Source organism: Narcine bancroftii, chromosome 9 (assembly GCF_036971445.1).
Source record: "Narcine bancroftii isolate sNarBan1 chromosome 9, sNarBan1.hap1, whole genome shotgun sequence".
NCBI classification, from domain to species: Eukaryota; Metazoa; Chordata; class Chondrichthyes; order Torpediniformes; family Narcinidae; genus Narcine; species Narcine bancroftii.
The window spans coordinates 104,178,118-104,192,118 of NC_091477.1; the positions used below are offsets into that span (position 1 = coordinate 104,178,118).

General features: G+C 40.7%; 1 long non-coding RNA gene across 1 annotated transcript in view; it reads right to left on the reverse strand.

Moving 5' to 3' along the window:
• The window catches only part of LOC138742559 (uncharacterized), a 104,416-nt gene that overhangs the window by 75,703 nt on the left and 14,712 nt on the right, over nucleotides 1-14,001 (reverse strand). Inside the window, exon 4 of the long non-coding RNA XR_011344260.1 lies at nucleotides 6,087-6,289. This is a non-coding gene — a long non-coding RNA (uncharacterized lncRNA). The remainder of the gene's footprint in view (nucleotides 1-6,086; nucleotides 6,290-14,001) is intronic.

Sequence of the window (14,001 nt, forward strand, 5' to 3'; positions counted from 1 at the left end):
TTTTTTGAGATACAGGCTGATGTGTTTTCATGGTGGTCTGGTCTTGACACACGGCACACCTGATTGGCAGATAGATTCCAATTTCAATGATCTTCAATAACATTTACATTTTATTCCATTTATAAAGTATTTCTCTTTACAGCAGCAAGGAACTTCTGGAATGAAGCAAAATTAGTGAAAATAGTGGATTACTAATTATTTATCATTTCTGATGAAATATAAATTGATTTGTTGCCACTGGTAACAACTAACCAACCAGGAGATGGCAGAAATAGGTGAAGGCTATCTTTCTGATTCTGAAGCCTTGTTCTGGAAAAATAAATTGTTAGTCATAATAGGTCTTTAAATAAAAAATAATTGTAAACCTAATATCCAAAAACTGAAAACCTATTTCAGAATGTTTGAATGCCTGACAAAAAATCTGTTTTGAAAAATTTTTTCAAACTTATTCTGCAGCATTGTGTGCCATTCTGAAGGATCCTAACTGATTGCCAAAAATCTTACCTTATGTTCAATATTTAAAAAGATAAATCAGATAAAGGGGTTTTTATAAGTTTTGATAGAAAGGTTTAGGTTTAAATTTCCCACAGACAAACAGACCGCTCTTTTCACAGAGAGAAAAGTGAAAAAAGGGCTACAATTGAATGATAAAAAACTGGAAACAGCTCAAGGAAAATATTGTCTTCTTCTCCAAAGAGCTATTTGGAGTCTTTTGTTTGCACTCTTTTTATTGCATCACTGCTCCCTTTGCTTCAGGCTCAATAATGGGACTTCATGAATGGACAAGCTCTACTAAGTTTAAAGCACCGGCCACCAGGCAGTTCCTGAAATAAGTGGAGACTGTTAAAAATATGGATTGTCACACTGGGGGAAGAGATACCAGCTTTTATTGGCACGTGCTGATGACTATACAAACCTTGTGAGTGTGCCAAAAGCTTTGGTAATGATAACATGGACAATGAAGATTTTGCTTCCTGAACACTTTTGGGCATATCTTATGGATTTTGGTCTGCTGATCACGAAGGTCACCTTAAAATTTTCCTATCATGTATAATTCTTTTAAATATAACCTATTTTTGTGATTTCCTGTCATATTTTAAGTTTACCAATATATTGCCCACAAAACAAGCTCAGGTTAAGAACAGCCGCCTAATCTTAAGATTTTGCATTATATGCCTTGACAAAATAATTGAGAGAAAGAGAGAAGTCTTCAAGAGACCAAAGAGGTTCTCCTAGCCAAAATTCTATGGGAAGTGATTAAAATCATGGTCAAAGATGAAGCTCATTGACCTCACTGACTAGGGCAGAGACAGTCTTTGAGAGATGTGTCATGGAAGTGGTGAAGTTCCTTGGCATCACCTTTGACTGTTTCTTTGTGGCAACCAATGTTCTCATTGACAGATTTATATCCATCAATTCTCCATCTAGCCAGCTGTGCACTGGGCCTGCTCCAATAGCTTTGCCTTTGCACTCTGCTCTAATACAATGGGACGAAGCAGATTACTAGACATTGCTGAAAATTACTTCATCCCCAAACCACAGTCTTTGGCTTCCACTCCAGGTCAATAAGCAGTTGAAAAGGCCAATTGTCAGATGAAAAACAACAAGGCCTCGGAAACAGATGGTGTCCCTGTCGCAGTCCTAAAAGTTAACGGAGAGGTATTCACACTTAAATTTACAACTTCATCTCTCTCATTTGGAAAGAGAATTACTTGCCAGGATCTTTGACTTCTTCATCAGAAGGCAGCAGACAGTATGAATTGGAAACAACATCTCCTCACTGATTATCAACACCTTAAGGATGTGTGCTTAGCCCACTAGTCTACTCATTTTACACCATGTCTGTGTGCTCAGTCACAATTCCAATTCTATCTGTAAATTTGCCAATGACACTACAGTTGTTGGCAAAATCACAAATAGCAATGAGGAAGCAAACTGGAGGGAGATAGGTCAGCTCATTGAGTTGTGTCATACCAACAAACTTGTGCTCAACATTAGCAAAACCAAGAAGATGATTGTGGACTTTGTGAGGAATGTGAAGGGAAAATGACCTAGTCCTTGTCAGAATGGAGAGGATCAAGAACTTTAAATTCTTGGGTGCCAACATCTCCTAGGATCTGTCCTGGAACCTCCATATCAATGCCATCATGAAGAAGGCTCACCAGTGGCTAGACTCTGTGAGGTGCTTGAGGTGACTTGGTATTTCACCGAAGACTCTCAAAAACTTCTACAGGTGAGTATTCTGGCTGGTGGCATCACTGTTTGGTATGGAGATGGCTCCAGTCTTCATTCCATTGAGGCGGTGTGTTAATAAAGCAGCCTCTACCTTCAAAGACCCTTACCACCCAGGCCATGCCCTCTTCACTCTGCTAACATCGGGGAAAAGGTACAGGAGCCTAAAGATGAGCACTCAGCGACACAAGGACAGCTTCTTCCCTTTGCCATCAGATTCCTGAACAGGGCGGCACATTTGGCGTAGTGGTTAGTGCAACCCCTTTACAATGTCAGCGATCAGGACTTGACCTAGGTTTGAATCCACGCTGTCTGTAAGGAGTTTGTAGGTTCTCCCTGTGTCTGCATGGATTTTCACCAGGGACTCCAGTTTCCTCCTATCTTTCAAAAATATACCAGGGTGTAGTTTAATGGGGTGTAAATTGGGTGGCATGGACTCGTAGGACTGAATTGGCCTGTTACAGTGCTGTATGTCTAAAAAAAATCCATGAAGCAAAGACACTGCCTTACTTTTCGTGCACTTCTTAAAAAAAATGATTGTTGTAAAAGTGGATTATAAGAATGTTTGCACTATATGACGCTTCCGCAAAACATCGAATTTCCTGACTTGTTCATGACAATAAATTCTGATTCTGATTTTGAAATCCTGCAATCATCAAACAGTAACAACTGCAACAGGGCCTCTCTTCTATATGCCACAGGAATGTCATAGTCAGGGTTCTCCTCTACTCCCTCTTTCCAGAACACAAGGACTAATCTCTGAATCACTGTGTGGAGTCTGTCTATTTGGAAGCCTGGTGAACTTGATTGCACGACTCAATAGCTCCAAGTAACATGCAGGAAGTAGCACGGAGCCTTTTTAAATTTAAATACAGGATTTAAATTTAGACACACAGCACAGTACAGGCCCTTCCGGTCCATGAGCCCATGTCCGCCCAATTACAACCAATTGACCTACACCCCCATAACGATTTTGAAAGGTGGGAGGAAACCAGAGCACCTGGAGGAAACCCATGCAGCCATGGGGAGAAAGTACAAACTCCTTACAGAGAGCAATGGATTTGAACCCCAGTTGTTTGCTCTGTAACAACAATACACTAACTGCTACACTCACCGTGCTGTCTCGTTTTGTATGAGCTCAAAAAAACCCTCTGATAATCAATAGAGAACAGTTCTCAAATTTGGCTTTGCCGAGACATTCATCTTTATTCGATACCTACTGCATGAGGACAGACGAGGTATAATTTCAGCAAGTGAGTCAAATCCTTTTTTTCAATCTTTTTCACCTCACCTCCGACGAGTTTCCCTGTGGAGTGGTGATAAACATCGGGATGAATGTGGAACTCCACTCCAGAACCAAGGTGATACTAACTTCCAAGATGTTGATGGCACTTTCAGTGAGTGAGCTCCAAACTTTCATCAACTCCCTCACTGAAATGAAGAAGAGAATGGCCTTTTCACTAAACATTTTCAAACAAATGGTCTCTGGCAGCTGCTCCCATAGTACAACACTACTGCAAAGGAACAACACAACAACACTTCCCATATTTTAACAGCCACCTTCATGCTGAAGATAGATATTGAAGGAGAAATGATTTCAAGGGTTAAACACAATTGGCTGGAGGAACTCAACGGGTCCAGCAGTATCAGAGAGAGAAAAACAATGGGCGATGTTTTGAACAGAAATCCTTTGTCAAGACCAGTTAAATATAGTAAAGAATCCATTGTGAGGAGGATAGGGTGAGACTGGTGCGACAGGATTGGTGAACATGAGGCAGGGGATTGTCAGGTGCCAGACAAAGTGAAAGAGAGCCAAGAAAGCAATGGTGTCAGTTGGGGGAAGTTGAGTCATTCACATTGGAGTAGGTGATTAGAATCAGAGAAGATGATATGATGGTGTAAAGAACTATGCATTGCTTTCCATGTGTGTTGCATAACCTGCTGAGTTCCTCTAGCACCTTTAAGTATTGCTCTAGTTCAGCAGCGGGCAACTGTTAACCATATGTCAGTGGTTGAAAGGCAGGCCTCACTGATGCCACCATAATCTTAAATAAATAAATAAATAGATAGATAAATAGATTGGTTGGATTGATATAGAAATAAATAAAATGAATGCGATGATGTATTTCAGGTCAGGGAATGCATCTTGAAATCTAGAAATGCACCAAAAATCGAGTTAGTCATTAAAATGACACAATAAAAAAAAACACATAGAAGTCAAAAAGGAGAAGAATTAGTCACAATTAAAACAAAGAGAGATGGTGCCATATACATACACAAACAGAAAAAAAGTCTCACATACTGAAACGGGGAGAGAGAGCAAGAGAGAGAAAGAAAGAGAGAAGTTGAAACAGCGCCTCAGAAAGAGGTGATGTTGCAGAGAGAAATAGAGTTGGATTCTCACGGACATGGGTCTCTCACAGAAGAGATGGGTTTCACGCAGAGGAGAAGGCTCTCTCAGACAACGGGATAATGTCACCATGAGAGGGGGGAGAACGACACAGTGAGGGGCAAGAACATCATTGTGGGAAGGGGAGAATGTCACCGTGAGAGGGAAAGAACATCACAGTGTTGGGGGGGGGGGTGAGTCTCCCACAGAAGGCAGGGGGTGTCTCCAGTGCAGAGACTGGGGGAGCCACACACAAAGCAAGGGAGTTGCTCACTGAGGTGGACCTCGCACTAAGCGCGGAAAAGCCTCACACCGAGGGGGGGAGGGGGAGCCACGCACCAAAGGTGGGAACTGTGCACAGAGAGGGGGAGCCTCATACTGAGAGGGGGAGTTGCGCAGCAGGCCAGAGGTTGCCCACCCCTGTTCTAGTTGCTCAGCATCTGCAAATTTCTTGTTTATGAACCAGTAAGGAGGTGTGGGTGGGGGTGGGAAAGGAGGGAGAGTGGAAGAATCCACTGGGGAAATATGGGTGTGGAGGGGAAAGGAGAAGAACAGATGAGAGGGAACATTTCATTTTCTTGGCTCTCATGTCTTTTCTTTGGAAGCTGCCTCTGTTTGTCATGCTTCACCTGGTTCATCATTTCCATTTGAGGCCATTCGCTCATCCTGTCCTCTTTGCATGGGCTTTTTTATTACACTTAACTCATCTCAAAGGCTTTAGCTCAAAACGTCAGCTATTACCTTTCTCCCAGTGATGCTGTTCGACCGGCTGAGTTCTTCCAGTGATTTTGGTTGAACTTCAGAACCCAGCATCTGCAGGGTCATGTGTGTCATCATTTCAAGGCTGATAGCAAAGCCCTGGGCAATCTTCAGAAAAAGAGTGTTCAAAGGTCAAGACCTCAAATCCTGAACGCATTTTCTGGTCTATTGGGCAGCAGTGATCCCTGACCTATATGCTTCAAAAACTGGGACCATCTACAGCAGGCACCTCGAAGGATTAGAGAGCTACCACTATCTGTAAATTACAAATCCATTGACAGAATAAACAAGCAAAATCAGCAACATTTGCCAGGCCAACATCAAGCCCTCAAATTAACTTGCTGGCTCTGAGAGCTTTGTTCCGAGCTCTGGTATAGCAAGAGATTACTAGAAGGACAGAGTAAATTATTCAACAATACTTCCCGATTTAATGTAGTAACCTCACCAACTTAAGGGAACCTCCAGACAAAATGGTTCTCAAACTTTTTCTTTACTCTCACATACCACTGTAAGTAATCCTTTACTAACCACAGAGCGCCTGTGGCATCCTACTTAAGGTGGTATGTGAGTGGGTGAAAAAATTTGAAAATCACTGCTCTAGTTCCACGGCTGATCAAAATGGAAGTGGCATATGGGGCAACGCAAAGAATTTTGAATCACTTCATTGGGAGGAAACAGCTCAGACACTACCTCTCATTCTACCCACCTGACAGTCTTACCAGGATCGTCTTCCCTTATTTGTAGATAGGTGCTGGATCCTATGTTGATCTCAGCAAGTAGTTGAGAACCCAAAGGAGTGGAAGCAAATCTTCCTAAATCTCCAGGAAATGCCACAAAAAAAAGGTCAGGAATGATGGAGCATTCTCTACCTCTGAGATATCCTCCTTAGGGGGTTGTATTAAATATAACCTGGAGGAAAGAGAAAGGAGACAAGTATTAGGATGACGATAAAGGGCAGAAGATATTAACTGTACTAATATGGATGAATATGCACCAGTGCAGCAAAGGGACACAACTAATTTCTTGGATCTTCCCCAAAGAAGTCCCAGGCTCAAAATGACTGATGGGAGTAATTCTGCTGAGCCGAAATATTTTTATTGTTTCTTTCTCCAGCACATTCAACATGATGAGGTCAGCTGCCCATGCCCTGAAGCTCTTCTGCAGTTTGCACGTAGAGATGGAGTCCTTTGTGACAGTGGGAGATAAAGATGGGTTGGGGGGGGGGGGGGGTGGCGGTAGGTGGTAAACGAGCCCTCTGGATTGTAGAGTTCTTGAAATAAATTGATCAAAGTTTACCAAGAGTCAAGAATGCTGTTAATATCATATTTGATGAAAATGGAAAGAGACTGAGAGGTGAAAGAAGTAATGAAGAGTAGTGCAGAAGGAATGTTGCCATGGGTAATCGAAGATGAGTGCTAAATAAAAGATATCAAAATTAATCTAAAAACTGCGCCTATCAGAGCTGATGACCTCTTCAATCCCCCTGCATGCCCAAGGTCATGATGATCCTTCTTGCAGAGCTGGGATACACCATGGCCCGTCTTACCCTTGCTTCTTCAAGATCAGCAACCTGGGAGGTTTCCAAGAACCATGGCAACAAATTGCTGCTAATCTCTTAGATTCTTCTTCCATTGGTTGTTGGTTCTTGATCCTCCAAAATATTCTGTATGGAATTTAAACTGGAGGTGGGGGAGGGGGAGCTTAAGGAGGAGTTTTTTGAAGAGAAGCTGTCTTAAATTTAATTGCGTCTGGTTGTGTGAGTATGGTAGGGTGAAGATCATTTCATGTTTTAATTGTACGAGGGAAGAATGAATTGCTGTACACATCTGTCTTGGAAGATGGCTTTATGAATAGGGTTGCATGCCCTTGTCTGCTTTTAGCAGGCTTGGGTTCGGTGTAGGATTGGTCGTCTATATTGAGCAAGTTAGAGGGTGCATTCTTATTTAAATAGGGCTGCTGGCTTGTACATTTGCAAGATTGTTCACCAAATAATCTACCTATTCTTAAAATTGTCATTTGGGCTCTTTTTAATTATTTCAATTTCAGCGAGTATTTCAATAACTAAGGCTGAAAAATATCCACTATTTTGAATTTGAATTAGCACAGCATCTGTTTCAACTTGCACCAAACACACCAATGTTTGGAACTATGAATACCAATTGGGAACGCTGATCAGCATGGTCCTAGAGGTGTCCGCAATAGGCAGTCATATGCAATGTCATTGGACCTTATTTGTGAAGACACAAGGAAATGAGATTGGAGCTGAGGTGAAGATTGGTCGTGATCCTATTGAAGAGGGCCATGAATTAAAAGCAAATAGCCGACCGTCACCTTGGTGGTCTTGCTAGGTGGGGGAAAACTGGAGGTGGTCATTTCTGCCTGTTTTTTGCACCACCCCTGCTGGGTGGATTGGGGTAAAATCAATCTATATATAGTAAAAAACACTGTTATCTGGAATTCAAGCACTCGGCATCCTCAAACAACCGGAAAAAAAAATTGTGGGAAATAAATAGATTAAAAAATACAGGTTTATAATTGGCATGCCTTACCGTTAGTTCGGCAATCGTGCAAGACACAGTCTCAAGTAACCAGAAAATCTACTTATCCAGCACCTACCAATCCACATAGGTGCTGATTTCCAGGAGTTTTACTTTATTTGTCCACATTAGTGACTTTGGGTAAACTGTTCCATTAAGTCTATGAAATTCTATTTTACTTGTGAGATGCTTTTTTTGTCATCTATAATGATGCTATAGATGAAAAATTAAATGTTCAAAAATAAATGGTTCCATTCCATTCCAAGATAGTTGATACAGGGTATTAAGCCCCAACACTTTTGAGGAATTGCTTATTTGTTAAAGTTAAAAGGCCTCATTTTACAGCAGAAACACCTGTTTTCACAGACACTGTCAGTTCCAGAGAAACTACTATTGTGATGGACCAGCACTTTAAATTGTATTTCAATCTTTGGTCAATGTTTGTTGAACTGGAGTAACTCCGAAGAATTTCCCTATAAGTGGGATTTGCTTTGAAATAATTGCAGTTGAGCATGAAAACGAGTCTGCTTGATAAACACTGATGGGCAATCACCTTATTGCATTTTACACAACATCACAGTGGAATGTATTCTAAACAAATTGCCTTTCTTATCCCTTTATAAACACATTTTCCCCTTAATTTGTACTTTAGTTGACATGAGTGTCTATTTATTTACTCAGAAACAAAGGAAGTACCTGGTGCACCTGGTTCTCTTAAAATTGTGGAATCAAAATTCAGAATTGGGTGACAAGAGTATAAGGAAAAGAGAAATTAAGTCTTTGCCTTTTTAATGTTTTATTTCTATTGGATTACAATACCTGTGAGATAAGATTAAATACACTGCTAATATCTGAACGTTTTGAAAAACTCAGTTAACTTTAATAAGAGATTGGTAAGTTCATGTTCACCAAACGCCAATGTAGATTAATCCATTTTTTTAGAATAATGGTGCAAAATGAAAAATATAACAATTTTAGTCCTTTAACAGTATTTCTACTTTTATATGACTTTCAAAAGCACAAGGAAATGTTCAGATTGCAAATTTGCTCTGTGTCTTGACTCAAAGAAAGTTAGATGCTCAGTTATACATATTTTTCTGAACAGAGAATGAATTGTCGTGGTGTGTACTGCTGCACAATTTATATCTTCCGAGGAAAAAAATGCCAACCCTTGAAGTTTGCTACCGGGTTATTTATGGATAAATGGTCTGAGAACAACTGTTCAATGTGTTCAGAGGCTTCCTGAAGGAGTGAAAGCACACCAAAATGCTTTCACCCAGTCTTTTAAGCCTCTATAAAAGACAAAGATATATATTGCCAATGTTTCAGGCCTGAAACTTCTTCAAAGAATAAGCAGAATGAACCAAAAGCAGGAAATCTCAGAATTTAGACAATACTGGCTGGGCACGGAATCTAGACCAACAAGTGTATGATAAGGGTAGAGGTGAGAATTTATCCTCTCTGTGTGAAAGGAGACATGGAGGGAGAGACAGAGCTGGGGGGAGGGCAACAGGAGAAGAAGTGAGGGGTTGGGGGTGGGGTGGTTTTAATGAAAGCCAGAGAAGTTGATATTAATGCCATCTGGTTGGAGAGTGCCCAAACGGAAGATGAGATGCTGTTCCTCCAATTGGCGGGTTGTCTAGTCTGGCAGTGCACGAGACCGTGGACAGACAGATCAGCAAGGGAATGGAATGGGGAATTGAAATGGGTGGGCACTGGGAGATCCATGTATTGTGGAGGACAGAGCTGAGGTGCTAAACAAAGCGATCTCCTAGTCTGCGGCTATTTCTCCGATGTAGAGAAGACCATACGACAACACAATAGCAGATTCACAACTGAAATGTTGCTTCACTTGGAAGAACTGTTTGGAGGCCCCGAATGGTGGTGAAGAAGGAGGTATGGGTGCATGTGTTGATACTACACTGTAATCATAAAATATTGCAATGTCAAAAAAGGACTGTCTGGATTATTGTAATGGCATTTTTCCTTGCACTATGTATGATAACCATGAATACTTCTTACCTATCTTTTGTATTATCTTTTTTAAATTTAATTCAATGTACACCATTGTAGTTTTTAATAAAGTTCAACTGCAGCAAGTAAGAATGTTGGTACATATGTACATTGTACTATATATACTCATTGCACTATATATACTCATTGCTCATTAAAAGGGTCATTGGGGAGAGAAGAGGTCACCATAAGGATTAAGGAGATGGGCAGGGTGTTAAATGAATATTTCTCATCTGTATTTACCATGGAGGTCATGGAAGTTAAGGATTTAAGGAAAATGAATGGAACATTACCAAAGAAAAGCTGGCAACCTTAAAGCATATTTAGGTGGATAAATCCCAGGCCTCATCAAGTGTATCTAAGGATATCAGGAGAAGCTAGAGAAGAAATTGCCAGGGGCTGAAGGGGTTATTTGCATCATCTTTAGCCACAAACGAGGCCCAGGAAGATTGGAGAGCAGCTAATGTTATACTTTTATCTAAGTAGGGCTGCAAAGGCAACCCAGGGAACTACAGGCCAGAGAGATTAATATCAGTGGCGAAAAAGTTACTGGAGGGAATTCTGAGAGACAGAACCTACCAGGATTTGAAAGGCAAGGACTGTTAGTCAGCATTGATTTGAGATTGAGTTTTCTGAAGAAGTGGGAGTGTGGATTGTGAAGGGTCACTTGACCTCTTGGTCTGTAACTGAGTCTGAAGTCACATCACTTGCCAATCAAGGTTGGACTCTGGCCATCCATTGGCGCATATCTGACCATTGGCCCTTTTAACTACCTAGTGATTATCTGGACTGGACCCTCCAACTTACTGTACTATAAAGTCCACCACGTGCAGTAGCTCATCCTCTTTGCTCTTCAGTCCTGAGACAAACCGTGCTCCACTTCAGATCGCAAACTGTGAAAATGCTGGAGAAGTCATTGGTAAGGTGTCCACTCCACAGGGATTGGGGCTGTTAGATAGCATTGGATCCGTGCCAACATTAGATAAGGAATGACAGGTAGCATATTGTAATCCTTGATTATTAGAAGTCTGTATATAGTTGCTAAAATCAATAGTGTTAAGTCCAATGTGACTGGGTTATACTGTGCTTGTAAGTCTGTACACAGTTTCTATTTTTGGTAGTGTTAAGTCTGATGTGATTGTGTTGTACAGTGTTTGTATGAGTGTAAGCAGTTGGTAGTACTGGTAGTATTAAGTCCGATGTGACTGATGATATTGTGTTTCGTGTTTGAGAGTACTATTGTGTGATTCCCTTATGTGTGTTTTAATGAAGATCTTTCCTGTGTTCAGCCTATGTCCAGACTCATTGCTCCTTGAACCCACCAAACTTTGCGCTTCTCACACAGCATATAGTGAACATCGAATAATATGTTGCTACTGGAGATTACAACATTGAGATCACTCTGAAAGTGGGCCAAAGAATGGTGAATGGAATTGAAATCAGACCAGTGAAAAGTAAAGCATTTTGGTCAGTCAAACCAAGGAAGTCTTACACAGTAAATGGTAGGGCCCTGGAGAGTGTTGGAGAATAGAAAGGCTTAGGAATACAGGAATATAGTTCTCTGAAAGTGGAAACACAGGTAGACAGGGTGATGAAGAACGTGTTTGGTACAGGGCATTAAGTACAGGAACTTGGATGGACAATGGCAAGTTAAACAGGAGAATTTGCAGATGCTGTGCTGGTAGTGTAATGCACAAAAGTGCTGGAAAAACTCAGCAGGCCACATAGTACCCATAGGAAGTAAAGGATACCATGAACATCCTATGGATACTGCATGACCTGCTGAGTTTATCTAGCACTTTTGTGCATTACAAGACATGGGTAAGGTCACATTTTAAATATCAAGTCCAGTTTTGGTCACCTTGCTACAGAAAGAATGTTCTAAAACTGAAAAGGATGCGAAAAAGATTCATAAGATATTAGCAGACTGGAGGTAGTATCAAAAACACACACAATACTGGAGAAGTTCAGCAGGTCAAACAGTGTCCTTTATGTGGCAAACAGAAGATACATCACCGATGTTTCGGGCTTGAGCCCTTCATTATAGTATGAGAACATACCAGCAAGCATCTGAACTAAAGAATGTGGGTGGGGTGGTGGTGGTGGCAAAGGCAAGAGATGATAGGTGGAGAAAGGAGGGAGGGGACAGCAGCAATGAGGGGGGAAGTTGGATGGAGGAACTGGAAAGACAGGAAAAGGGGAGGAGAAAGAAAAGGCAAGCAGGTTTAGTGGAAGGCAGTAAAGTCAATGTTACAGACTGGAGGGCTTGAGTTAAGAGGAGAAGTTGGATAAGCTAGAATTCTCCCTGGAGAGTAAGAGACTGAGGGCTGATTTTCTGAAGGCATACAAAATCATGAGGTCAATATACAAGGTGAATACTCACAGCCTTTTCTCTAGGGTAGTAGAGTCTAAAACTAGAGAACACAGGTTAAAGTGAGGGAGGGGAAAGATTCAAAAGGATCCTACGGGGCAACTTTTTCACACAGATGGCAGTGGGTACGTCAAATGAGCTGCTACAGTAAGTGGTAAAGGCAGATACAATTGTGACATTTAAAAGTCGTTTGAACAGATACATAAATAGGAAAGCGTTAAAAGAATACAGCCCAAATGGGACTAACTCAAAGGGACAGGATGAGTTGGACCAAGGAGATAGTTAGTTTCCATGCAACATGTCAATATGGCTTCATTATTCAAGTTTTGCCTTAGCCAGCAATAATAAATAACCAATCTGAAGCCTTTTTGATTTGTGTCACTGTTATACACAGATACCAAATAACCATTCAAAGAAACTTAAACTAAACCTTTCCCGTGATTCTACTCAGGAACCAGTGAGCAGAGTTCTAATTAAATTTGGCTCCCTTCTCTCAGCTTTTCCAACTTGTATAAGCTGAATATTTGCTACAAGCTGAAACAGATGCTGCATGACCTGCTGAATTTCTCCAGTTCTTTTGCGTATCAGAGCAAAGAATGCAATTTTGATGCCTCCAGACTACTGTAGTCAGGAACATCAGTTATTCATAGGTCAAAATTGCCACAATGGCCCTTAATCAATCAGTAGTGTCTGAATATGATGTCATCTCCATTTTCAAGGACCTTTTAGACTCTGTCAGCTTGTTGGTATCATGGACTAAAGAGAATGCAAATGGCTGCTGTCAGGACTTTTAAAGCCTTTTCAAGCAAAAGTCATGAGCTGGAAAGGAATGTTAAAGTTTAACTAGATACACAATAAAGACATGTGGCAGCTTTTCTAATGGCTGAAGGACATAGCCTGAAGCATTTTACATTGCACCAGATTGCCAAAACATACAATATGATGTCTGTCAAGTTTACTGTGACATAATTATCAAATGTGAAAGACTTGTATATTCAAAAAAAATGCACTTTTGCAATATAAAAAGTGTCCGAGAAGAAAAGAAACATTATATTGAAGTAACGCGCAAGTTGGTGTCAGTCATTTTAATTTCCCTTCGATTCCCACACCAGCCTTCTGTGCTCAACTCTTCCATTGCCAGGCTGAGGCCAAATGTAAATTTAAGGAAAAATGTTTCATATTCCTCCCAGTACCCTAAAAGCCAACAGCCATTTTCAAGAACAGTAGAAGTCCTAAAATCCAGACTGCTTGGGGATTGGTTCAGTCCGGATTTTTGGATTTTTCAGATTCTTGGCAGTACTTTTAAAATTAAAATTTATGGACCATAAAGAGATGAACAGGTAAATTTTGATAGTTTATTAATGAAATGTTTTTTTCATATAAAATACATAGTATAAAAATAAAAATAAATATTTATTCATTTATTTCTCTGACCTCTATGTATCTGTGACACTTACATATGCACACACGCACACAAAAACCCTCTAAATTTTAAAAGTTTGAGTGTTTTTAAGAAGTTCAGATTGTCAGGTGGTCCAGATTTCTGGCATCCAGATTTTTGGGCTTTTACTGTAACCTGTTCCCCCTTGGTCCTTTTTTCTCTGCTTCTCATCTATCTGGGTCCCCTCAAACATACCAGTCATTACAAAAACCTTGTTCCATGCCCCTTCCCCAACTTCTTCACCTGTCCTCCACCCACA